This window comes from Petaurus breviceps, unplaced genomic scaffold (genome assembly GCF_028583685.1).
Source record: "Petaurus breviceps papuanus isolate PSGF00001 unplaced genomic scaffold, PetGlider_PUasm1.0 37, whole genome shotgun sequence".
NCBI lineage: Eukaryota > Metazoa > Chordata > Mammalia > Diprotodontia > Petauridae > Petaurus > Petaurus breviceps.
In genome coordinates, this window is record NW_027186296.1 from 78,894,658 (window position 1) to 78,922,055 (window position 27,398).

A 27,398-nucleotide genomic window follows, 5' to 3' on the forward strand; every position below is an offset into this window, starting at 1 on the left:
TGCTCCTCCCAGGGCTTCCCCATCATGCCCACTCCCCCTCCCTCTGCCATCTTTTCCCCTTCATCACCTTGGACGGTCACAGAATTAACCCCTTGGGAGCCCAGCCACCAGAGCTGGATCAAGTGAATGCCCTCTTCCCTGAACACGTAGATATCAGGGAACAGGGAGAGGAGAAGGATGTGATCTGCCATGTCACCCAACCCCTCATTCATGTTGTTCCCAGCCCTCAGACTACCCCCAATGCCCATCTGTCTGTTAACGTCTTAACTACCCTTCAACCACCAGATCAGATGGCACCTTTCCAAGAAGTCTTCTCTATGCTCTTGGGTCAGAAGGACTTTATAGCACTTTATATTCTCATGTATCTATATTACAATTTGTACTATATTTATTTGTGTGGCCTTTTCAGGACAACTCTATTATAAACTGCCTGAGGTTGATAGCACTACAGTTTTAGAATCTTCCTCAATGTCAAATGCAATGCAAGTCAGTGAAGTAAAACCTAAATATTTGTTGAATAAATTGGTGAATCTCTGGACAACAGAATGTAAGCTCCTGAGGGCAGAGACTGTTTTTCTTTCATTTTTTGTATCCCCAGAACCTAGGCTAGCACCAAAGGGGAACAGGACAGAAAACAAGAAGTCCTGCCCTTGACTACTGCCTAAAGTTTCTCCCCACTACAGGCCATCATCTGCAGGGTCATCCCACTGTCAGAACCCTACTCAATAATCTCTAGTGGCTTCTTATTGCCTATATGGTAAAACATAAACTACTTGGGCTTTTAAAGCTTTTCACAATCTCAATACACATTACCTCCCACTGCTGCAGTTTCCCACCCCTGAATCCCCATTCTTCTATAATCTAGCCAAAGTAGCCTTCTCTCTGATGCTCACATTCGGTATCCCATCTCTTGCCTCTGCACTCTCACACAGTCCGTCCCCCATGCCTGGAATCCCTTTCTCACATCTGCTTTATAAAACCCTTCTCTTCCTTAAGATGCAGCTCCATCACGACCACACAACAGGGGTTCTTAACTAAGAGATCTATAGATAAGAGTCTGGAGGTCAAGGAATTTAGGTGGGAAAAAATTACATCTTTATTATTTTCATTGACATTAGGTTTCCTTTTGTAATTCTATGTATTTTACTTGGTGCATTTAAAACTGTTATTCAAAGAAAGGGCCCATTGGCTACACCAGACTAACAAAAGGGTCCACCATCTCTAAAAAAGGTTAAATAAAACATGATCTACAGAAAGCATTTCCTGATCCCCACACCTGCTATTCTCCACCCCACCTCCAATTACCTTGTATTTATTCATTGTTGTTGCTGTTTTGAGTTGTTTCAGTTGTGACCAACTCTCCACAGTATCAATTTTGGGGATTTTCTTGGCAAATATATTGGAGTGGTTTGCCATTTCCTTCTGTAATTTATTCTTTAAGTATGTGTGTATCCATATCTACATCCATCCATCCATCCATCTATCTAAGCTCTCCCAACAGAATGTCAGCTCCTTCAGAATTGGGATTATTTCATTCTTTATATTTGTACTATATTAGAGTTCAGTGGAATGCCTAATACATAAAATGTACTTCATCAAAACTTTCTGAATGGGGGAGGCCAGGTAGCACAGCGAGTAAGAGCACCGGCTCCAGTGTCGGAATGACCTGGAGATCAAATCCCGGGCTCAGACACTTAGCACCCACCCAGAAACATCTGGCCATGTAACTTGAGCAAGTTACTTATCCCCGATTGCTTTAAAAAAAAAAACTTTCTGAATGACTGGTTGATTGGTGTTTCCCTTTTCCCCTGGTTTGCAGAAATATTTTCATCTGACTCTAAACATTGAATTCCCAGAATCCTAGGCACTTAAGAATTTAAAGGAGAGTCATATATGCCAGGCCATCCACTCCAATCTGCCAATCAGTATAAGAATCTCTTCTAGACAGATCATGTTTAATAGGGGGTCATGCAGCCCCTGTCTCAATACCTCTCATAATGGGGAGCTCACTATCGCCTAAGGCAGCCCACTATGGTTTTAGAACTTAGTCTCTGTCAATTCTATTAAGTGTTCCCCTGAACCTAAGAACAAGGTTGGTTCTCCTTCATTTAACCCTGTGGACCAAGTTGGAAAAAGAAGTACTGAGAAAAAAATTGTAAATATTCTGAGTTCCAAGTCAGTGACCTCTACTATCCTGAAACTATTCTCTGAGGAGAAAGAAGAATATGGCATGACCCTGCTCTATCTAGCAGAAGAAGCCCCTCAGGGGAGGCCAGGTAGCACAGCGAGTAAGAGCACCAGCCCCAGAGTCGGGATGACCTGGGATCGAATCTGGGCTCTGATACTTAGCACCACACCCAGAAATAACTGGCCGTGTAACCTTGAGCAAATTACTTAACCCCAATTGCTTAAAAAAAAAAAAGAAGCCCCTCAGATATCCGCCCCACCCCCCAGCTTCTAGAGGATGTACCATTAGGACTGTCACCATTGTTAGTGACTGGCTCCTTAGGTGACGGATGATGGGAGGGTAGCCCTTGACATGAGATGTATTGAGCAAGGCTCCAATCCCATAAATATTTTCTCACCCTCATCAGCTACAGTGTCTAAAGTGCTACCATCAAAGACACATTCCTCAAAGACTTTAAAGTTTTATAGTGACCGTGAATCCTATTAAAAAAGAAACACTACTAGAAAGTGTCTCATATTTATACCTTAGTATAAATTAGTTTCTCAGATGCTTTCCTGTATGAATTTGGAAGGGTCTACAACAGAAGAAAAAATAGCAACACTCCCTAGCATTTTGACAGTGCTTTTGACCCTAACAACATTATGAGGTGGTCTGGAATTTTTACTCTCATTCTACAGGTAAGGACACTGAGGTCCAGAGAGATTGCTACATGGCTAGTAAGCTAGGACTCCAACCTGGGTCTTCTGTCCACTGTTCTTTCTGGTAACCCAATGCTACCCCTGGACAACGGACCCCTGGGAGAGAGGAAGAAGTTGCTAGAATACAGTGAGGTATGGAGGAGAAATATCACAATTTTGATTCTGACCAGTCTGGCCAAGAAGATGTTCTATCATCTTGCTATCATCAAACACCAAGCTGGAGCCAATAGGCAGGTGGAGGGTGCTGAGAAGTAGTGGCTTGTAGCATATGTAACTCCACTAATCCTGGAGCACAGCCTAAGGAGGCACTGAAGGACAGGGGGCTTGGGATGCCTGGGGGGGTCTCTTGTAATCAGGGAGTTTCTATCAACTCCATTTAGGAGAATTAATTAAGTGGTTTGTCCCTTAGGTTGAAGTTCGAAGAGCTGGGACTAAATCTAAGCTTTCGGACTAAAAATTCAGCATTTGTCTTTCACCACATGCAGCACAGACAGCCCACTGGTGTAACACGTGGAAGTGAGAGTTAGCAAGTGTAGAAAGTCAGACTAAGGGTTTGGGAATCACATTAATAGAAAACATGCCCTCCCAGCCCCTAAAGTCTTCTGCCTTCCATGGGGCAAAGGTTATGTAGGACTTTGATTCAAATTACTGAGGGGGAACTTCTACCTGTGTGACTCTAGACAAGTTACTTAACTCTGACTGTTTCCTCATCTGGAAAACAAGGGGCTAGATAACCTGCATGTTTGCTTCTAGTTCTAAATCTATAGTCAATCCTAAGTGTGTGATCATATAAGTATATGGTAAAATTGAGGGGCATCATGGCATGGTAGAAAGAGCACACAATGATTCCTACCAGCTGGGTGACCATGGACCAAGTCCCAACCTCAGAGTCTCAGTTTCCTCATTTGTAAACTAGGGATAATAAAAGAAGTTCACTTACCTCACAGGGTTGTGAGGGTCAGATGAAATGATAAAAACTAGGTTTTTGAACAAATTGCATGAAATTTTGGAAAACATTTTTATCACTATCTTTCATTTTTACATCATTTCCATTTCCCCCTTTATCCCTTTTCTCATTTACTTATTAAAAATAGTAAATCATAAGAACTTCAGGGTGGTAGTAGTAGGGTGTTGCCAGGGCTGGTGCTGGCCACTTGACAAATAGGTGGCCTTAATCAGGGGAAGCTTCCTGGATGAGATGGTGACTTGAGATTGAGTAGTGGTTAATGGTGGGCAATTTGGAATTCTTCCCACAGTAGCTGGCCTTCAGCCCAGGCTAGTGTTGATGCCCCTAATAGGAAGCCTCAGGGACTTCCGGTTGGGCACCTTTTAACAAATTTATTTTATATTTTTAGACATTGAACATGCTCAAAAATAGCACAGGTATCCTATCCAATGGTTGGGATTTGCTGAGCTGAAAAATACCAAATCTCTGCAGAAGAATGCATGCCCCAGCCAACTTCCTCCTCTCTCTCCTCCACACCCAGCTCCCATTGACAATAGTGTAATACTCAACCAGGGAGGGGCCCCAGGGTTAGTGGGATGGTTTCCCGGGCTCTGGGTCCACTGCAATTCAAAAAATCTTAACAACTCCCCTCCCCACCCTGCCTTTTTTCAATTTCACCCACCCACACTCTTTCCAAGGCTTGGCCCAAAGTCAGTCTTAATAGAGCCCCCAACATGTGCATGGCACAGTCTCTAGCCTGCTTCCTACTCACTGCTGAATCACATTCTCTGCAATGCCAGGGACATTGCAAAGAGAAGGAGAGAGCTCTGTGGTTCTCCTTGGGACTGCCAACAGGTCAGCTGGGGAGGTGGGCGGTACATGCCTTCTGCTCCTCCCATTGCTGATGGGAGGGGACAGCTCCTTCAGAGGGCAGGCCGATGACTACCTGGCACACTCCTGGACTGGCTAGAGGAGAGGGGATGTTTCTTCTCCCTCTCATTCCCTTTGGCATCACTCTGCACAAGGTAACCCTCCTCCTGGCTCCCCACGTTTCTCACTCACTTCCCCCAAAGGCACCCACTCTAGCTAATTCTAGCTAATTCTCAGCACCCACTCTAGCTAATTGCCTTCAGAATCAACGGATGTTAGAGCTGGCAGCTGAGAGACTGTAAGGATCATTTATTTCAGTGATTCTTATCCTTTTTCTGTGTTGTGGAATCTTCAGGGAATTTGGTAAATCTATGGAGGGACCCCTTCTTGGAATTATTATTGTTTAAAGGCATAAACCACATACAATTACAAAGGAAACCAATTATATTGAAATACAATTATCAAATATTTTTAAAACACTTGCTGTAGCTATTTTTAAAGACAGGAAGGTGCCATGATGAATATTATGCTGAATCTTGAAGTCAGGAAACTCTGTGTTCAAATCTAGCCTCAGACACTAGCTGTGTGACTCTGGGTAAGTCATTTAACCTGTTTGCCATAGTTTTTTTTAATCTCTAAAATGAAGATAATAATAGCCCACACCTTCCAGGGTTTATTGTGAGGATAAAATGAGATAATACTTGAAAAATGCTTTGCAAACCTTAAAGCTCTATGTAAACATTAATAATAATTATTATTATATTAAAACAAATTCACAGACTTCAGGTCATGAACACTTGATTTAGACCAATCCCAGCATTAAAATGCTACATAAATGAGATGCAGAGAAGGAAAACCAAACACTTCTTTCTCTCACCCCAGTCCAAGTCACTTCAATTCTAAATGACTCATCTTACATAAAACCCAGAACTTGAAGAAGACCCTCTACCCATCTACTCCTTAAGATTCTAAGGGACAGAGTTACTTGCAATTAGAAGCAATACTTGCAATTCAATCCATATTTATTTAGTACCTTCTTATGAGCCAAGCCCCTAGGACACAGAGACAAAAATGAAACTGTTCCTGCACACAAGAAGCTCATATTCTATTTGGGGAAGCAGCAAGTACGAAAATAAGTACAAATAAAAAGTAAGGACAAAGTAATGAGGGCAGAGGGAAGAATCAATTGGAAAAATCAGGAAAGACCCCTTATGTGAACTGACATGTAAAGTGAGCCCTGAAGGGGACCCTAGGTTACAAGAAGTAGAGATGAGGATTCCTGGGCATGGACCACAGAGACAGGGAAAGGCATCCCACATATGATAGGGAAGCAATGTGTCTTGGAGATATAGATTGGATCCATATTATGAAGAGATTTAAATGCCAAGTAGAGAAGCTGTAAAGGCAGATAAAGCCAGTGAAGCTCCTTAAGAAGGGGAGCAACATGACTACCCTGGGGTTTTAAAAATATCAGTTTTTCTGAGGTACCACCTCATACCTATCAGATTGCCTAATATGACAGAAAAGGAAAATAAGAAATGTCAGAGAAGATGTGGGAAAATTGGGACACTGGTGCATTGTTGGTAGAGTTACAAACTGATCCAACCACTCTGGAGAGCAATTTGGAACTATGCTCAAAAGGATATAAAATTGTGCATACCCTTTAATCTAGCAATACCACTACTAGGTCTGTACCCCAAAGAGATCATAAAAAAGGGAAAAGGAGGGGTGGCCAGGTGGCTCAGCGAGTAAGAACACCGGCTCCAGTGTCAGGATGACCTGGGGATCGAATCCTGGCTCCAACACTTAGCACCACACCCAGAAATAACTGGCCGTGTAACCTTGAGCAAGTTACTTAACCCTGATTGCTCATAAAAAAAAAAAAAAGGGAAAAGGACCCACATGTACAAAAATATTTACAGCAGCTCTTTTTGTGGTGGCAAAAATTGGAAATTGAAGGATCCCCATCATTTGGAGAATGGCTGAACAAGTTCTGGTACATAAATGTAATGGAACACTATTGTGCTATAAGAAATGATGAGCAGATGGATTTCAGAAAAACCTGGAAAGATTTACGTGAACTGATGCTGAATGAAATAAGCAGAACCAGGAGAACATTGTACATAGTAACAGCAACACTGTGAGATGATCAACAATGATTGACTTAGCTCTTCTCAGCAACACAATGATCAAGACAATTCCAAAATCCTCATGATGGAAAATGCCATCCACGTTCAGAGAAAGAACTATGGAGTCTGAATGCAGATCAAAGTATACTATTTTTTTTTTACTTTTTTGTCTTTTTGTGGCTTTTCCCTTTCATTCTGTTTCTTCTTCCATAACATGACTAATACAGAAATATGTTTACATGATTTTTACATAAACTATATCAGAATGCTTGCCGTCTTGGGGAGGGTGGGCGAAAAAATGTAAAACTCAAAATCTTATAAAAAAATGAATGTTGAAAATTATCTTTACATGTAATTGGAAAAAGAAAATACTATTTACAAAAAAAAATGAGCAGTTTTGCATCTCTGTGGAGGATGGAGGATGGAGGGAACAGGTTCAGTACAGGGAGACTAAGAAGTTATTGCAATAACCCAGGTACTGAGGGTCTGGATTAGGATGGTTGTGGTAGACAGAAAGGGTCAGATGTGAGAGGTGTCCTAGGGACACAAACAACAAGACTTGGCAGCTAATTGGATAGAGGAGGTGAGTGAAGAGTTCAGGATATCTGAAGGGGGCAAACCTGGTTGACAAGACTGCAACCAGAAGAGCAGCCTGGGCAAAATGGCATTCTTGACACACACCCGCCCACGCAGACTCCTGGACTAAAAGGTTCTAATACTAGTCCTACCACTTTTTTAGCTGGGTGACCTTGGGTAAGAGCTAGAGAAATTATCTTCATTTCATGAATGGGCAAACTGAGGCCCAGAGATATGATATAACTTAGACAAGTTCACACAATGAATAAACAGCAGAGCCCATATCAAACCCCTTCCCACTCTTATTAAGTCTGTTAATGGTACTATAATAACAGTAATAATATCTAGATTTTGCAAAGCGTTTATTTAAACATTACATTATTGTGACATCTGAACATTAATTAAATATAAAATGTTAAATATCATTAAAATTAAATATTGCATTTTGTCTTCATGACAACCCTGAAAAGCAGGTGCTATTATTATTCCCATTTTAGAGATGATAAGAATGAGGCAGATAGAGGTTAAGTGACTTGTCCAAAGTCACTCAGATAGGTAAGTGTCTGAGACTGGATTTGAATTCAGGTCTTTCTGATTCCATGTCCTGTCTGCTAATAGGTCACCTGATTTCTGTTGGGGAATGTTTTGTGTGGGGGGATTTGGAACAGTACAGGGGGATTAGCCTTTGATCTAGGAAATTTCATGGTCATGTAATAACTGATATAACCTGAGATCTGTTGGTAGCAGTAGGGAGCAATCATGTAAAATCAAAGCAGAAAAAATCAGACTTTGATTAGAGAAAGCTTGATCACCCACTCACCAGGCCTGTCTCTTTCCTCCATTTGTGTCTGTTCCCATAATAAGAGAGCTGTGTCCAACAGGAACAGGGACAGAGAGGGGGTGAATAATACATGCACATCAGGTTTGACTGTCTGCCCAGGACAGCTTCTGTCTAAAGGGCTACTCTAGGTCCCCATTCTTATTCTGATGAGTGTTCGGGGACAGTGGGGGTAGTCTGGTTTCTGAATCACTTCCTACCGCCTACTTAAGTAAACTGGCAGATGCAGAGACACAGGCTGCCAGCTCCAGTATGCCCTAGTCCTTGCTGTCTGCTGGCTGATATTGGGTAACTCTGAACTGAGCACACAATGATGGATGATCAGAGCCACAGTGACAAAGGCTGAGGCCTGGAATCAGGAGTGAGTCTTTGACTTGCTGAGCTATCTTGGGCAATCTCTCAACTACTCTGAGGCCTTTAATGGAAGTTGTCACTGGTCCTTCCCTAACTAAAGTGGGGTTATACGCTAGTGCAAGATATAAAGGAGATGAGAACCTGGCCAGTGGTGGAATAGAATGTGGTTACAACAGTCATAATAATAGTTCAACTATTAGCATTAAGCATTCAATAAGCGTTACTACATTTTGAGCCCTGGGCTTGGTAAATCACAGTCCCTGCCCTCAAGGAGCTCATGGTCTAGTTGGGAAGACAAGACTGAGCGATATGAAAAGATAAATAAGACAAGGTTACGTAAAAAAAAATGCCAAAGAATAATGCAAACAGTAATTGATACTTTGTGAATTTGGAAGGAGGGAGGCATGTGGATGAGATCACCACTAAGGTTCCTTCCACTTTAAAAATCAATAATCCTCGTGAGCCTAGTGTTGGATAGACTATGTGTGACCAGATTTTAGAGGGCTTTGAATGCTAGGCTAAATTGGTTGGAGTTGTAATGGAACCAGACTAGATGAATTAGGACAGATTGAGGGGGACACACTGACTAAGGAAGCTTTTGCAGTAGGTCAAGCTTAAGTTAAAGAGGGTCCAAACTAGGGACCCTAAAATCAGGTTTTTCAAATTTTGGAGAGGCTGGGGTTTTCTTCTCCCATTTTTACCCCCCACACACAAAAATGACATGCTAGTCATGTAACTGCATTACACACAATCATCTCAGGAGTAAGATGAGCTCAGCACATCCCTCCCTCTCCCCTCCAAACAAGACAAATGCCTTTTGCCTTCTTTCCCTGTGCTTCTATTCATCTCCTGATCTAAATTGTTGTATTGTGGGTCTTTGCCAGGAACATGAATCTGTCCTTTCTCCATGAGGACCATGTTTTCCAGGGCCCTGAGAAAGGCTTCCATTGTGAGCCTGTGGAGAAGGCTGGGGAGGCCAGAATTCCTTGCCCCAGGCAAAATGGAACTACATTCCTTGGGAGGGAAGTTTGGGGATTTGGCTCCTGGCCCAGGAGGGTCTCAAGCACCCAGACTGCCCATGATATACAAGTCCCTAGCCTGGCCCCAGAATTCCCAAAGCACTTTCTTTGTTTTGATCTCTATTATACCCCTTGTGAGGTAAAAAAGGAAACTGAGGCCTGGAAAGGGACAGGGCCTTACCTTGAGTCACACAGCTAACTAAGGGCAGAAACATGGTTCTGCCTCCTAGTTCAGGGCATTTAAATACCTACTTTGGGCCTATTTATGTGGTAGATACCAAGGGGCAATCAACAGAAGCTCACAGTCCACTGGGGCAGACAAAAATCCTACAGGTAAAGACAACAAGACCAGGTAATGTGTGTGGATGTATATATGTGTATATATATATACATATATATGTGTGTGTGTGTGTGTGTGTGTGTATGTGTATGTGTGTGTGTGTGTGTGTGTGTGCATGTATATATGTAAATAATGCCTAAGGAGGGTGCAAATTCTAAGTGCTCTGGGTTTACAGAGGATGTGTCTTTGTACCTTGACCATTCAGGGAAGGCTTCCTGGGGAAGATGGGCCTTGAACTGGGAATGAGAGTAGGTGGGGAACACTGCAGGAGAAGGGAACCAAGACTTGGGGACAGCAGTGCATTGTGGGAGAGCAGGAGGAGATAAGGAAAGAATCAAACCTATATACCCAGTTTAAAGGAATCTCTGGGAAGGACTGGGAGGCAACTCTGGGAAGCACAGAACACTGTGCTTAAAGAAATCCAGCAGGGCATTTGTAATACAACATTCTTTCCCTCCTTCTTTGTTTCTCCCCTTGGAAAGTCGGAGAATAAACACCATGACTAAGAATCACGTTTCCATCTGGTTCTACTTTTCCCTGTTTGTGCCATCAGAATGGAAGTCTGCATGCATAAGAGTTAGTTACCTACCTAGGAGCCTTGTCCATTCTGAAGACCTCCAAATGGGTCTGACAACTCTAGGGCCATACAGGGACTGATGTTTGCTCCCATTCCAGGATCCATCGCCCCCCCCCCCCCGCCAACACACACACACTCACACACTCACGCAACACACACACTCACATACATGCACTCACACACACTCTCACGCATACACACACACACACTCTCGCGCATACACACACACACACACACACACACACTATGAGGGAGGGAGTGGTTGGGGCCCACTCTTTGGCTGTGGATCCCCTACCAGTGCTAAGAAGCCTGAGCCCCTTCTTTCCCTCCCAGTCGGGTCAGGAGTTCACAAGTGGCTGAAAGCTCTCTGTTGGAGGGTGTTCACACAAGGTTCCTCTACTTCTCCTGCCAAACCAATCTCTTCCCATGGAACTGTTCCAAGGGGGCCCAGCCAAGGATGGTGTTCCTGACCTGGCCTCCAAGGGGAAGACCACACCTCCACCCCACCTTCCTGGAGGGAAAGAGACCACCCAGCTTCTCCCAATCACCTATCCCACCAGCAGAGCAAACTGGGGGTGGAGTGGGAAAAGGGGGAGGCAACAGTAGTTCAGCCATGTAAGGGTCATGCTTAGATTGAGAGTCTGCCTTCCAATCTTCCAGGTTCCTTAATGGCAAATCCACCTCCAAGCTTTTGCTCACAATGTCCCCCCAATTCGTGGGATTCTCTTCCTCTTCCTCTCTACCCATCATTTTGTTTTTCTTGGGTAGAGGAGGGAGAAACAACTAAGAAACAGAGGAAAAGGGGGAGAGAGGGGGAGAGAGAGAATATAAAATAGAGAATCAATTTTTTAAAAATATACACAACAGGAAGAAGACCAGAAAGGACAGCGTTGAAAGTTACAAGCTGAATATATTCTATTTTTTAAAGGAAAGCAAGCAGTATGTAGTAGATTTATAGTTTTATGCACAATCCTCTTTCTCTATTCTGCTATAATAATGGTGATAGCTAGCATTTATCTAGAACCTACTATGTACCATGCACTATGCTGAATGATTTACAAATATTAATCTCATTTTTGATACTCACAGCAAGGTAGAGGTGTTATTATTATCCCCATTGTACAGTTAAGAAAACTTACTTGCACAGGGTCACACAGCTAGTAAGTGTCTGACTCTAGATTTGAACTCATCTTCCTGACTCCAGACCTAGCACTATACAAACTGTACCACTGAGCTACTAATAAACTATTTATATGAAAATGCTCATTTTCTTTTTTGTTTTGTTAAGATCAAAATTTAAAAGTGAAATTCAAATCTTATTGTTTAAGACCCAGTTCATGTCCCACATCTTCTAGGCAGCATTCCCAATATGTTCGAGCCAAGAGCCCTCTACCTTCAGAACTCAAGATCTGAATTCTATTCCTAAGCACTCTGACCCACGATCGTTCACATTTTGTCTTTTACATGTGTTAGCCATGACAACTCAAACTAAACTGTGAACTCCTTTAAGAGTAAGCTATAGGACCCTAAGTAGTCACCTCCCTTTTGGGGGTATCAGATTCCTCTTCTATGAAATGTACTAGATTATTGCTGATCCTCTTGATAATGGACATTTTAATTCTGATTCTAGAACTCTTTGGTAGGACTGGGAATAGATCGGTCAAGCTTTCCATACACTGAATGAAAGCCCAGTTAGTTACCTCTTGAAACACCATAACCTAAAGTTTGTATATATTTACAGGTGCTCCTAAGACTCATTAACACTTGTAAAAATACAAGTGCATGTTTTTAGTAGCAAAGAACTGGAAACAAAGTAGATACCCACTGCCGAGGGAATAACTAAATAATTGGCAGTATATGAATGCAATGAAATATTGCTGTTCCAAAACTAAACAACGGATATGAAAAATGACAAATATAGGAAGATATATAAACTGATACAAAGTGAAGTAGACAGAACCAGGAAAACAATATACACAATGACAACAACATAAATAGAAACAATAAAACAACTGAAATTGAATTCTTGAAAATTATGACATAGGCTGACCCCAAAGAAGAGATTTAAGAAGATAATCAATCCCCTTCTCCTGCCTTTTGCAAAGGAGGGAGACTATGAATGTAAAAGAAAGCATATAATATACATAAGTGTATATAAGATTTTTTTCAACATGTTGATTTGTTTTGCTCAACTGTTTTTTCCTCCCTTACTTTTTCAGTCCTTGATATAAGGGATTGCTAGAGGTGGAGACTAGGGGGTACAGAAAAGGGGAAGAATATGTAGGCAAATGTAGGTGACACTGACTAGAAAGACTGATTAATATGCATTTTTAAAAAAAAATACAAGAATCTTCTCCTTCACAACAAAGCCATAGCAAGGTTTTGGATGGGGGAGTAGGGGAAGGAGGTAAGGGGAGGTTAACTTTATTGATGGGAGCCCTGAATGTTGTAAGCAAGGAGATGAGACGTATCAGAGGATGTGTGGGAGAGACACAGTTAGGCTATCAGCTAGTCTTGTATGAGTGCATACTGTGCCTCAGTAGTAACCTGTTTCATCCATCCAACATGCATGCATCGTGCCCTTCTCAATGCCCAAATCTCTGCCAGTCTACAAGACAGGGAAAACTAGAAAAGGCAGAGATGTGCTCAGAGAGCATAAGCTAGCAGGTGAGACAAGCCTTGTGGTAGAATGAGGGAATGATAAAGGTATAAAGTAAACTATGGACTGTATATTAATGCTCTGGGAATTTGGAAAAGGGAGGGAATAGTGTGGTCTGGGGGTGGGCAAACAAGGCTTCCTAGAGAACATGAGTTATGAAGTTACCTTGAAGGATGGGTGGGGAAAAGGAAAAGAAGAATGTCAGAAGTAAAATATTTAGGATTGAAAAGGCCACAGCTTTCGAGGGGGACGGTATGTTCTGAGGACGCAGGCATAACATTACAGTGGGAAAAAGGTTAGATTTGGAATTAGGTATGGACTTGAACCCAGCACCTGTGTGACCTTGGTCGAGTCACTACTTCTCTGGGTCTCATTCCTCATCTGTAAAATGAAGGGGGCAAAGGGGTTGAGTTGGATTAGTTGGCCTCTAAGCTCCCTCCCAGCTGTAAATCTATAATCCTTGGGTGGGGGAGGTCACACATGTCATAGATGTTTGGCCCTTTCACTGGGGTAGTCCACCAGGGTTTATCCCTCACATGAACATATCCCAAGGTAAGAGTTACAATAATTTGTTACAAGCTACTTTGCTGTTCCATGAATATCAGGTACACACAGTGGTTTTGTCAGATATACGTAATTAGAAACAGATGAAGAAACTTGGTGGCCTCTTCCAGATCCCTCCAAATATTGCTTTTCTGAGCAAGCATATCATCTGAACCACCAGAGATGGCATGGAGGAAAAGGGGTTTGAAGACCTGAAAGTCAGAGAAGCTGGGAGAGGGATGAAGGCTTCTTTGGAAAGGCAGAATAATGGAAGCAAAAGTCAGGTGGAAGAAATGAGCTGGGTGTGTAACCCCTGGCTAAAGGGGATTTCAGGTTAGTAACTGTGGGAGGAAAGGCTGGAGAAGAAGGAAAGAGTGTGGAGGCACAGGCAGGAGGAATATGCCAGGCTTGGATAGTAAGGAGCCGAGCTGGACTGAATCAGAGGGTCTTTGGTGGGAAAGAGCCGATGAGGAGGCCGTATGACTGTTGCTATTGTTTCATGTTCATGGGCAAGTTACACTGCCAGCCATCGAAGGGCCCTCCTGGGAACTGTGATCGACTTTAATTCCAACTAAAAACAAGAAGGGCCAAACACGACATTGCCCCTCAGCGGCCCACACAAAGCAGGACCACTGAATGAGGCCATACCACAAAAGAGCAGCTTGCTGACACGCTCCAAACTGGTGGGGCCTTGAGAGCAGGGACAAAGGAGCCCGTTGGCTCAGAATGGCTGAGTGCCTGCCTGCTCTAGGAAGCTGGCATCTGTTGCCTGTGGCAGCCTGTGCTCCATCACAAGCTGTTGAAAGGTCCTGAGCCTTAGTCTCTGGGGTGTCCCAAAGGGGATATCGATCCCTTTTTTCAGGGGGTCTAATATAAATGGGAAGAGAAACTTATTGGAAGTAAGGAAGGAGAAAAGAAGAAATCTAGCCCCCTAATTGGCACTGAAAGCCTCTTAAATACATCAGCCAAAGAAGCCTTGCAAGACCTAAGATAAGCAGCAACACAGTAAGAGATATAAGTGATAGCAGACCGAGAGTCAGAGAATGAATAGGTTTGCCAGGGTGACAGTTAACAGAGGTCTCTGGTTCAAGATCACTGTCTTCTCCTTCAAAGAAGCAACAACCTCTGGGTGCCCTAGAAATCTCCTCTATCACTCCCTCCCAGCCCTTTGAGTCTACTGGGGGGCAAGGGGGAGGAAGACACAGCTTCCTGACCTCACAGCAGGATCAGAGAATCTGGAAAGAAGTATTATGCCCAGCACTGTTCTATACAATGACAATTTCCAAGTAAAAGACCACCACTTAGCAGTCCTATCTTCCAAGGTACCTCTCACTCCTTAATCTGACCCCCTCCCCCCATCTCTCTGAATGTGGTTACTAGATGATCAGGGCAAGACAGACATTGTTAAAAGTGTCACGGCCTGCAAAACTTCTCTGCTCCAACCATCCAAAGCTTGTGTTCCTAAATAGCTTGGGGGATGGGATGGGGATGACAGACAGAAGGAAGGAGGGGGATCATTTTCTTGGGACAAAGTGATGTCACTCCAAATCACACAATTGCACTATTGACTCCCTAAATAGCTAACAGCAGAAATGATATAAGTTAAACTTTGGAATGCCTTCCTTCCTTCCTCTTATATGCCCATCAATGCCCAAGCTCAAGCCCCACTTCTTTTGTTTCTTCTGATAATTCTTAAATAGCTTTTATGGACTGTCATAGCCCAAGAACGGAATTCTGCACAGGCCCAGATGCTGTTGTTTTGTTGTTGTTGTTGTTTGTATTTTGTTCTCAAAGAGGACCATGACATCAGGAAGGAGGTATTCTGACTTGCAAGTGAATTGGATTTAAGTGAGGGAGGGCTGTGCCAAGTCACCAGCCTCATTCTCTCCTCAAGAGTCATCTGGGTTCAGTGGCCAGATATCAGGATGACTGGAGATGGCCCACAATGCAGTGGGAGGCCTTGGCCTACAGGCCCAGATATATGCCCTACATGTGGGAAAGAAGATTTTGAAATGGCAGGTCTGATCCTATGACCAAAACTGTAAAAAGAATGAGAGGCTCTCTAAAAATAAATTCTGATGATACACTTGGAATGATCTTAACAAAAATGAAAAAGGTAGTCAACTAAAGCAACCGATGTGACCACATAGAGGGCTCTCCACCAAGGTCAGGTATTAAAAGTTTGTATACAGATGGACATAAGGGCACAAAACTAAGGACACATGAAAAAGTGTTATAATCTTTTTTTTTCTTTTTGGAGGACAATTGGGGTTAAGTGACTTGCCCAGGGTCACATGGCTAGTTAAGTGTTAAGTGTGTGAGGCCGGATTTGAACTCAGGTCCTCCTGACTCCAGGGCCGGTGCTCTATTCACTGAGCCACCTAGCTGCCCTAATCTTGTAACAGATATGTGAGAAGCACTAAAGTCTAGAATAAATCAAGACTGGTAAGGTTGGCAAAATTGCTAAGGACACACAATGTGTCATTAGGGACTGTATAAGTAGAATGAAAAAAAAGGAAGGAAAGGTGACAACAGAAAGCAGACACAAGTATTCCAACTAAATGAGCACAATTTTCAGACTGAAAAGGGTAGGTAAAACTGAGTTAAGAGGAAAGTATAACCCAGGATAGGGGAGGAATGGATGAGGGAACTTAACTGCTTTAAATGAAGGCAAGTGTCCTAACATATAAAATTATAGGGTATTGAAGAACTTGAAGATATTATCACTGAAAAGCTATCAGTGATACAGAGAATCATAGAGAAATGGGAGATCTGTCACAGGACCTAATGTGGGCAAATATCCTAAATTTCAAAAGGAGAAAAGCACCTAGCCAGCAGGAATCATCCAAGAAACAGAATTTGTGAAAAGCTTCTACTTCTAAGCCCCATCTCTCCCTGACACTCCCCCCCTTCCACCAGTAGCCTTCAGTTTTTCCTCACTGTCAATCAATCCAGTGGGAACCTCATGGAAAACAGGACAGACAAAGGCCCATAATCCCAACATTCTAGTTAGAACTTTAGGCTAATATATTCTACAAGCTGTTCTCAGCTTCATTTTTGGGATTCAAACATACCCATGTTTGTCATGTCCTTTCCTTGCCCACATTATGTTCAATAAAGAAGTGTTAAATCTAATTAGATCCAATCTAATTCATGTTTTGCCTTAGGAACCTTTAAACTGCTAAGGAAAAGTCAAAAGTCATGCACTCTTCATAGAAAGAGAATCAGGTCTGAAGTCAGAAGACCTGAGTTCAAATCCTCCATCTCTGTTTATGAGATTTAGGGAAGCTTTCCCACCTCTCTGGATCTCAGCTCCCATCTCCAAAATGGAATAGAAAAAAACTCCTCCTCTTCCTTCCCCGCCCCTCCACCCCCCACCCCCACCCCGGTAATGATTTGCAAAGATGAATCTAAGAGCTTAGATGTTGGCTACTTTGCTTAGTTACAAAGTAATGGATATTTGAGACAGAAGCCCTGAGTTGAATTACAACTGGGGTATTTACTAGACAACATTTTTTTCCCCTAAGACAACAGTTTTACTCTCTGTCTCACAGAGTTGTAAGAAAAGCTCTTTGCAAACCTTCAAGTTCTTTAGAGTGTACTGTTATAATTAAGATGTTTCCTCTTAATGACAAGCAGCAGAGAGTACTTCCTGCTTGTCCTCCCTGTACTCTCAGCCTCTCTTCTCAGATGTTTGCTTCCAAATCTCAATTCCTGTCCCTTCACAGTGTCCTGGTCCTCTTTTTTGTCTTTCAGAACACTGTCTCACTTTCCTCCATGACTTTGATATCTTGCATAACTTTCCTCTCCACCTCAATTGTCAACCATCCTTGAGGTCTTCAATATTCATGATGATGCCCTTCAAAAACCCTGGACTTTTCAGATAATCTTCAATGACCATGATCCCAGTTTGTACTCAACCACGACAACCATAGCTTATCCTCTATAACTTCTACCTCAGAGAGACTGAACCCTGAGATTTCCTTCCATTATCTCCTTGCCTCCCATCAAACTCCTGATCTTACTTTTTGTGGTCTTTATCGTGACCTCTAGAATCTCAAACCCTCGTGTGCTCTCATTCTATTATAACTATTCTAGATTCACTTCTTTCCCTTCACAATTTTGGTCCTATTTACAAACACTGCCTTCCATCTTTGAAATGCCTGCCCTCTCCTTCTTATACTGGTCCCATTCTGTTCATACCTGGGTCACCCCCACCATCTGTCTTTTCCATTCTGAATCTGAGTCACTTAATGCTGCTAGAGGAAATCATGAACCAGGCTGACTGGTTCTGTTTTAAATTTAGGATACTCTTTTGTGGAACTCTGGAATCATAGGACTTGGATTCAAATCTCATCCCTTGCACTCCCTGAGGGAATCTGGGAAAGTAATTTCATTACCCTGGGCCTCCCTCAGTTTCTTCATCTGTAAAAATCAATCAATCAACATTTGTTAAGTACCTATTATGTGTCAGGCACTGTGTGGGGTGTGTGTGTGTGTGTGTGTACATATACCACTACTGCATATACCAAAAAAGACAAAAGACAGTCCCTCCTCTCAAGGAATTTATAATCTAATGGATGATAGCCAGTTCTAGATCTGGGATCTGAGTATTCTGCAATTTAACTTCAACTTGAATCTCACTGCTGTACAAAAATCCTTTTTATTTGTTTAAGACTGACTCCCTATCATGCTCCTCACAGTAGCTTTTCAAGCCTAATTCTTACTCCTTAAACCTCGACATTACTGCTGTGTCGATGCCCTCTCGTTTACTCCATCATAAGTTCCCTCATCCCTTCTTCTCTAGAGGCAGCTAGCTGGTGGCACAGTGAATAGAGTGATGGGCCTGGAGTCAGGAAGAGCTGAGTTCAAATCCTGCCTCAGACACATACTAGCTATGAGATCCTAGGCAAGTTGTTTAAACGCTGCTTGTCTCAATTTCCTCATCTGTAAAATGGGGGTGATAATACTGGCACCTACCTCCCAGGCCTGTTATAAGGATCAGATGAGATAATAATTGTAAAGTGCTTAACACAATGTCCGGCACACAGTAAATGATATATGAACGTTTTAATGTTGCTTTTGTTTTCTCTTCCAATACCTCTAAACTTCTCTCTGTCTCTACCCATCCTCTCCTGATTCTCCCCACTTGTCAGACGACTTTCTCTGTCTCCTTCACTGGTTCATCCTTCTTTCTTGTCCTCTGGGTGTGGCTACCCTAGAAGGCACTTTCCTTTATTCTCTTCTTTTCTTTCTCTGCACTCCCTGTCTTTGTGATCCGACACGTCCCCCTCATTTCCATGATCACCTCTGTGCAGAGGACAGATGTAAATAGCCAGTCCCAGTTTGGCTTTAGATCTACATCACCAACTACCAAGTGGACATCTCAGTCTGGCTCTGCCTCTCCCTTCCAACTCAACACATCCAAAACTGAGCTTATCATCTTCCCCCAACAGCCTGCCCCTCCTCCCACATCTCTATTTCTGATAAGAGCATCAATATCCTTCAAGTTACTCCCTCTGGAGACCTTTTTTTTTTCTTTTTTGGAAGGGGGAAGGCAGGGCAGTTGGGGTTAAGTGACTTGCCCAAGGTCACACAGTTAGTAAGTGTTAAGTGTCTGAGACTGCATTTGAACTCAGGTCCTCCTGACTCCAGGGCCGGTGCTCTATTCAATGGGCCACCTAGCTGCCCCAACCTCTGGGTCATCTTTGACTTTTCTCTTCCTGCATCCAATCAGGTGTCAGCTCTTCTGCCTCTGGAATTCATCAAATTCATCGTTTCTTTTTTATTTATATTAACACCACCCCAGTTCAGGCCTTTAGAACCTCCCTGTCCCCCATACTCGCCTGGACCATTAGCAAGAGATATAACAAGGAGAGTTGAATTAGGGGTTCTGAAGTTTTTAGTATGTCACGGATCCGTCTGGCAGTCTACGGAAGACTACAGACCCATTTTTCAGAATAATATTTATAGATGCATAAAATAAAACACAGAATTACAAAGGAAACCAATTATGTTGACTGAAATACAGTTATCAAAATATTTTTAAAGACAGGGTGGAGCCAAGATGGTGGAGTAGAAGCAGGAAAACCCAGTGAGCTCCCCCCATAACCACCTCAAATACCTATAAAATACGACTCTAAACAAACTTTAAAGCTACAGAACCCACAAAGTGACAGAGAGAAATAAATCTTCTGCTGAAGGCAGTCTGGCAAGCCTACAGGAAGGGTACATCACAGAGCACTTGGAGCTGAGCCCAGCCCCAAGTGAGCCCATGGCTTTAGCCTCAGGGCTGCCCCAACCAGCAGTGGCTGGAGCGGACTTAGGGAGAGTGAATTATTAACTCATAAATGCCAAAGACAAAGTAAAAGGGCAGTGTGAAACTCTGTTGGAACTGGGGGTGACGAAGGAGAGGGTCCAGCCCCTGGCCCCTGGGGCAAGAATTGGCTGGTCACCGCTGCGTGGCTGCCTCAGAGCTCCTGGATTGCAGAACATAGGGGGTCCAAGAGGCCATTCAGAGGATAATTGATCTTGTTGTAACCTGCTTGGATCTGGATCGCTGTCTTGGGTGGAGGTCCTGGGGTGTGTGACCAGGTGCCAGAGCTTGCAAGGGCTTCAGAGTGGGTACCCAACTAATAGCTCCACCAGCTGTGAAAAACCCAGCAATTTGGGACAAAGCTCTCCTCTCTGGAAGCAGAGTTCTACTGAGGCAAAAAGCTCAAAAGTCATGTAATTGAGTGGCAATATGAGCAGCAAAGGAAGCAAAGCAAGCACAGCAGTCAAACCTTAGATTCCTTTTTTGGGGGACAAAAAGGATCAAAGCATGGAATGGGAGTAAGACAATAAAGTCAGAACTCCTACACTAAAAGCTTCCAAGAAAAATATGGCCTGGTTTAGGAGCTCAAGAAGGATTTTGAAAATCAAGTAAGAGAAGTGGAGGAAAAATTGGGAAGAGAAATGAGAACGATGCAAGAAAATCATGAAAAGAGAGTCAACAACCTGACTGAAGAAAATAACACCTTAAAAAACAGACTAACTCAAATGGCAAAAGAGGCTCAAAAAGGCAATGAGGAGAAGAATGCCTTAAAAAGCCAAATTAGCCAGATGGAAAAAGAATTTCAAAAGCTCACTGAAGAGGATAATTCCTTCAGAATTAGACTGAAGCAAATGGAAGCTAATGACCTTATGAGAAATCAAGATACTATTAAACAGATCCAAACAAATGAAAAAATAGAAGGCAATGTGAAATATCTCATTGGAAAAACCACTGACCTGGAAAATAGATCCAGGAGAGATAATTTAAAAATCATTGGACTACCTGAAAGCCATTATCAAAAAAAGTGCCTAGAAATCATCCTTCAAGAAATTCTCAAGGAAAACTGCCCTGATATTTTAGAACCAGAGAGCAAAATAGAAATTGAAAGAATTCACTGATCATCACTTGAAAAAGATCCCAAAAAGAAAACTCCTAGGAATATTATAACCAGGTTCCAGAGTTCCCAGATCAAGGAGAAAATGTTACAAGCAGCTAAGAAGAAACAATTTGAATATTGTGGAAACCAGGGTAACCCAGATCTGGCAGCTTCTACACTGAGGGATCGAAGGGCGTGGAATATGATATTCTGGAGATCAAAGGAGCTGGGATTAAAACTAAGAATCACCTACCCAGCAAAACTGAGTATCATGTTTCAGGGGAAAATATGGTCATTCAATGAAACAGAGGACTTTCAAGGCATTCTTGATGAAAAAAATTTGACATTCAAATACAAGAAGCAAGAGAAGCATGAGAAGGTAAACAGGGAAAAGAAATCATAGGAACTTATCAAAGTTGAACTGTTTACATTCCTACATGGAAAAATGATAATTGTAACTTATGAAACTTTTCTCAGTATGAGGATAGTTAAAGGGAACATGAATGTATTTATATATCTATGTATGTCTATATAGGAGGGTATATATGCATATGAATACATATGTGATTGTGTGTATATATGTGTACAGGTATACATAGACAGGGGGCACAGGATCAATTGAATAGGAAGTGATGATATAATAAAATTGAGAGGAGAGAGAGGAATATGAGAGGAGATGGGGAGAGACAGAATGGGGTAAATTATCTCATATAAAAGAGGCAAGAGAAAATTGTTACAATGGAAGGGAAGAACAGGAAGGCAAAAGGGAATGGGTCAACCTTACTCTCATTGAATTAGGCTTAAGAAGGGAATAACATACACACTAAATTGGGTATCTTACCCTACAGGATAGTAGGGGGGAAGGGGATAAGAGGGGGGATGATAGAAGGGAAGACAGACTGGGGGAGGGTAGTTAGAAGCACATACTTTTGAAAAGGGATGGGATCAAAGTAGAAAATAGAACAGGTGGGGGGACAGGATAGTATGGAGGGAAGTATAGTCAGTCTTCAAAATATATCCACTATGGAAATGTTTTGCTTAACTACACATGTACAACCTATATTGAATTGCTTATCTTCCCAGTAAGGGCAGGTGACAAGAGAAAAAGGGAAAGAATCTGGAATTCAAAGTTTTAAAATCAAATGTTTGTTAAAATTATTATTATTGGGGCAGCTAGGTGGCACAGTGAGTAAAGTGCCGGCCCCGGACTCAGGAGTATCCAAATTCAGTTCAGGCCTCAGACACTTAACACCCACACAAAAAAACTAGCTGTGTAACTTTGGGCAAGTTACTTGCCCCAATTGCCCTCCAAAAGGCAAAATAAATTATTATTGTTATTATTACATGCACTAGGAAATAAGATATACAGGCACTGGGGCATGGAGATCCATCTTGCCCTACTGGAAGGGGGAATGGGGGATATAGGAGAGAGCAGATTGGGGGAGGCAGTACTCATTTGGGATCGCTGTTTTGGGGTGGTGGGTAGGGAAAGACAGGGAGAAAATTTGTAACTCGAAATCTTGTGGAAATGAGTGTTGTAAACTAAAAATAAACATAAATTTTTAAAAATATGTTTTTAAAAACAGGGTCACACTCCTGAGGTTAAGAACCTCTGATACAGGCTAGATAGAGAATATAAGCTCGTAACCCTAGCAACTAACCACACCTGGCACCTTCTGCAGGAGGCCTTTCTCAGGCCCCTCATTACTAGCCCCTTCCCTCTGAGATTACCCTCCATTCATACTATATATTTCTTGGATGTGCAAGATTTTGTTTGGTGAGATTGTGAGGTCCTTCAGGGTAATGACTGGTCCTTTGCCTCTCTCTGAATGCCTGGCACATAGTAGGCATTTGATAAATGTTTACTGACTGACTGACACAACAGGTGCTTGGGAGGTGTCCTCCCATTATCTGTTGCTGAGTTCTCTCTTCAGTTCCGGAAGGAGTTGGGTAGTTCGTAGGATCATAGATGCAGCAGGGGACATCCATGCTCTTTTAAGGCATACTTTCCCCTTTCCTTGAAGTAGCTTTGGGAGATCTGAGGTTCCACCCCTGAAGCTCGCTCCTCTTTCCTAACAACCCTGTTCCTTCTTAAGCAACAAAACACAAAGATGTTCCATCCAGACCACTCCTCTCAGCTCCATCTTTGTTTCTATTACAACTCCCTTCCCACCGCCCACCTTCCTTTCAGTGCTCGCCTACTTCTACCCCACTCCCCCATCTGAATCCCACCCATCCTTCAACACCCAGCTTAAGGTCTAATTTCTCCAGGAAGCCTTTCTTGACCACTGCTTGACCTCTCCAGATTTACCTCTCTGAGCTCCTACATTACCAGAGTCTGAGTCACACAATTTGACGTAGTCAACTATTTATTGTCTTGCATCATTTCTAATTGTTTATATTTGTCTTGTCTCCCCAAGGAGATTACTGGTAGCCTCCTGATGGTCGGAGCCAGCACTGGCTTCTGCTTTTCATGATTGCCTATAGTAACTGATGTCTGTAACAAACATAAGTGTCTTGATTATATCCTCATCATATAAAGCCTGGTATTCTGTTTCTTCATTCCTACCAACAGTCCAATTACCCAGAGGTTCGGGGGGAGGAGGGGTCATCTCTAACTCCTTCCTAACCACTCCCCTCCCCTCTAATCATTCTCTAAATCCTGTAGTTTTGAGCTCCCCAATATCTCTTAAATCTACACCTCGTGCTCATTCCTCGGGTCTATTATGGTAGCCCTTTAAGGTTCAAAAAACTTGTATACAAAAAGGAAACCTGAAGCAGCAATGCTGGCAAAAACCTGCCTAGAGCTTCTCTCCCCTTGATCCATCCAGCACCATCTGCCAGACTGATGTCTCTGTTGTTGAAGCTGGTCAGTCATTTCAGTCATATCTGACTCTGTGACCCTATTTGGGGTTTTCTTGCCAAAGATGCTGGAGTGGTTTGTCATTTCCTTCTCCAGGTCATTTTACAGATGAGGAAACTGAGGCAAACAGGGCTAAGTGACTTGCCCAGGATCACACAGCTAAGAAAAATCTGAGGACTTATTCGAACTCAGATCTTCTTGACTTGTCCTATCCCCTGCGCCCCCTAGCTGCCACTAAGTCACCTAGCAGCCTTAATATCTCCAATTATTCATGCATCCCCAATTCACACTAAGGAAGGGAACAGTGTGCATTAAAAGAGCCGGGGTATCTTCTGCCAAGTCTATGATCCTAGGATATACCCTACTCCTTCCCAAAATGGAGATAAGACTCAGCAGCACCTCTGATCTCAAAAACCTTCAAGGGCTCCTCACTGTTGACCAAAGTTAACACTTCTCAACCTAAACCACAGACAGGTTCTAACTTCCATACTTTTTTCTTCCATTAGGCTGCAACACTTACCTTACCCTCCACATCAAATGAATTCAAACATTTCCTAGGATAGGGCCTTTCCACCTGTTTCTTTACCTGAGCTTGTTCCCTACACCTAGAATGGTCTTTCACCTTCCTCCCTCAGGAAAATCCTCTCTGGTTTAGTGGCTATGTCCACCATAAAGCCCACCCTGGTTTGCCCAAGGCAAAAGCTATTTCTTCTGAAGTTCCAGAAAACTTTTTCAGCCTTCTTGTAAATTTAAAACATTCTTGTACTATACTAAGTATACTATATTTGTACTATACTATGTACAAACCTTGTACTATAGCTATTTTTATCAGTGCCTTATTGTCCCTATTAGTCTATAAGCTAGTTAATAAATTAATTTATTAGCAATAAGTTAAATGAGAGATTGAAAATCTAACAATAACAAAAAACCCAAATTTATATATTGCTCCTAGAGGGCAGGGATCATATTTTATTCATTTAATTCAACATCTATTAAGTACCTAGTTCATTCACAACACTGTTTTAGTAATAATGATAGCTAACATTTAGAGAATAATTTATTGTACATACATTATCTCATTTAAGCCTGATAATAACCCTATGAGATGGCTACTATGGGTTTTACCACCTCATATTTTATTGATGAGGAAAATGAGTTTCAAAGAGGGCAAATAATTTGCCCTAGGTCATAGAGCTAGTTCCTAAAGCTAGTAAGTGTCAGAAGTGGGGTTTAAACACAGGTCTCTCCTAAATTTGAATCCATTATGTTTTCCCCCACACCATAAACATTGTATTAGGTGCTTGACATTCAGTGATGACATAGGCAGAGGCTATGAAGAGGGAATGGCAGTATGATCAAATGACACAAGTTTCAGTTCTATCTTCCTCTGAGTGATGGGCACAAGGCCTTGTACAGAGAATCAGATCTAAAGCTGAAAGGGACTTTGGAGGCCATCTTTTCCAGCCCTCCTATCTTATGGATGAGTAAACCTAAGTCAGCAGAGGTTAAGCCCATGATCACATTGGTAATTAATTACAGAGCTGGTATTTACCGTCAGGTTCCACACATTTTAGTACACTGTCCACTCTACCACATTGCCTTCCCCTAACCCTCTGATACATACTAGTATTCATCCTGGGCCATCTCCAGTTGTCCTGATGAATATTTGGCCACTGGACCCAGATGGTTCTGGAGGAGACCTTGCACAGCCCTCCCTCACTCAAATCCAAGTCAACTACAAGTCATGTCATCATTCTCCTGATGTCATTGTCCTTTTCCAGAATGAAGGACAAACCCAACAACAACTAGTATTCAATATAAGTGTATTTAGATCCCTATTAGTACAAATAATAAATCCCCTGAAGTCGTCGTGTATTCTAATTCTAATTAGCACTATTCAATGTTATAACTATATGAAATATGGTCATTGATTCCTTCCCAATAGAAACATGCTGCGTGAGTCTGAATAATATGACCACTTCAGGAAGGATTCACAATTTGCCCTAATGGGCACCTAGCTGCACAGTTGTACCCAATAGAATCTAGTTTTTGCATTGAGACTTATTCAAGACTAAAACCCATGTTTCCTAGCTCCCCAGAAAGGCCTTGTCCCCTTTCCACCATTCTATTTTGTGACAAAGTCGTGGTGGAACAAAGCTCAGTTCTGCTCTCTGCTGGCTGCCCAATGTCATACAGTGATTCAAACTTCCTTCATCCTCTCACCTTTAAACCTCTTCCCCAGTTTTGTTGCTGCTCTAGAAATAGAGCTTGCCTTTGCCTGATTACATCATTCAGAGGCTGCATCGTAGCTCTCACTTCCTTTCAGCCATTCTGAGGCCACTGAAAAGCAGAGTTCATCCCAGCCTGCAAACCTTGGGTGCCAGTCCCCTGGGCTCTGCATACATCATCAACATGCTCTAGTCTCTTCTCACAAACACAAGCAAGACTTCATGAAGGACAGCATGAGAGAACGAGAAGCCCACAGGCTTCTGCTCCTCATTCACCTTGAGCAAACCACTTCATTTCTCTGGGCCTCAGTTTCCTCATATGAATAAGATGATTAGTCTGCATGACCAATACGTTTCATCCAGTCATATTAATTGTAATATTCTATCTTAGAGAACATCTCATCCACATCAACAACTTCTCTGCTTTACAGATGGATAAACTCAGCTCTCAGAGGAGTGCAGGGGATTGCCCCAAGGATTATGGAAAGAGGAAATGATAGAACAAGATCCAGAGAACAGGGCTTCTCACTTTCCAGGCTAGTATCCTTCACACGGCACTGCAGTTCTATAAAAACCTCTTCTTTACTCAAGTTCTCATTAGTTCCTTTCTCCCCTCATGAATTCCCAGAGAAATCAAAACAGACAGAAGTTAAAACAGACAATTCCCTGAAAGGTTGGGCTGGGAAGGCTTGAAGATGGGACTGAAGCAACTCAGAGGTTATCATTGAGGCAGAAGGGGGTGTGTCTGTGCGTGTGTGTGTGTCTATAACTGTAATCAGTAACACTGAGAAAATCTCTGGAGGAGAGGAGAGGTGGGATTTGTGGTGACCTCAGTAACCCCTCACATTTCTAGGGAGATTGTATGTCAACAACAGCCTCTCCTGAAAGTGTGGATAACTCTATACTTCCCAAGGTCAGAAGACCAGGGACAGATGTGCAACCTGGCCAGGAAATATTAATAAATCCCCCAATCATATGAGCAGGGCTAGAAAAGCAAGTGTGCTTTGTGACTTAGCCCTCTGCCACCATGGAGAGTCAAACTGAAATGCTGCACTAAGATTCCAGAGAAAGGAATATATCTGGTTTATCCAATTCAACCAATTCAATTTAGTGAAGCAGAAATAGCACTGGTTTAGGATTCTGATTTATGTTCTATTA

General features: G+C 42.5%; 1 protein-coding gene across 6 annotated transcripts in view; it reads right to left on the reverse strand.

Moving 5' to 3' along the window:
* Positions 1-27,398, reverse strand: part of SH3PXD2A (SH3 and PX domains 2A) — a 351,487-nt gene that overhangs the window by 131,798 nt on the left and 192,291 nt on the right. The window lies entirely within an intron of this gene.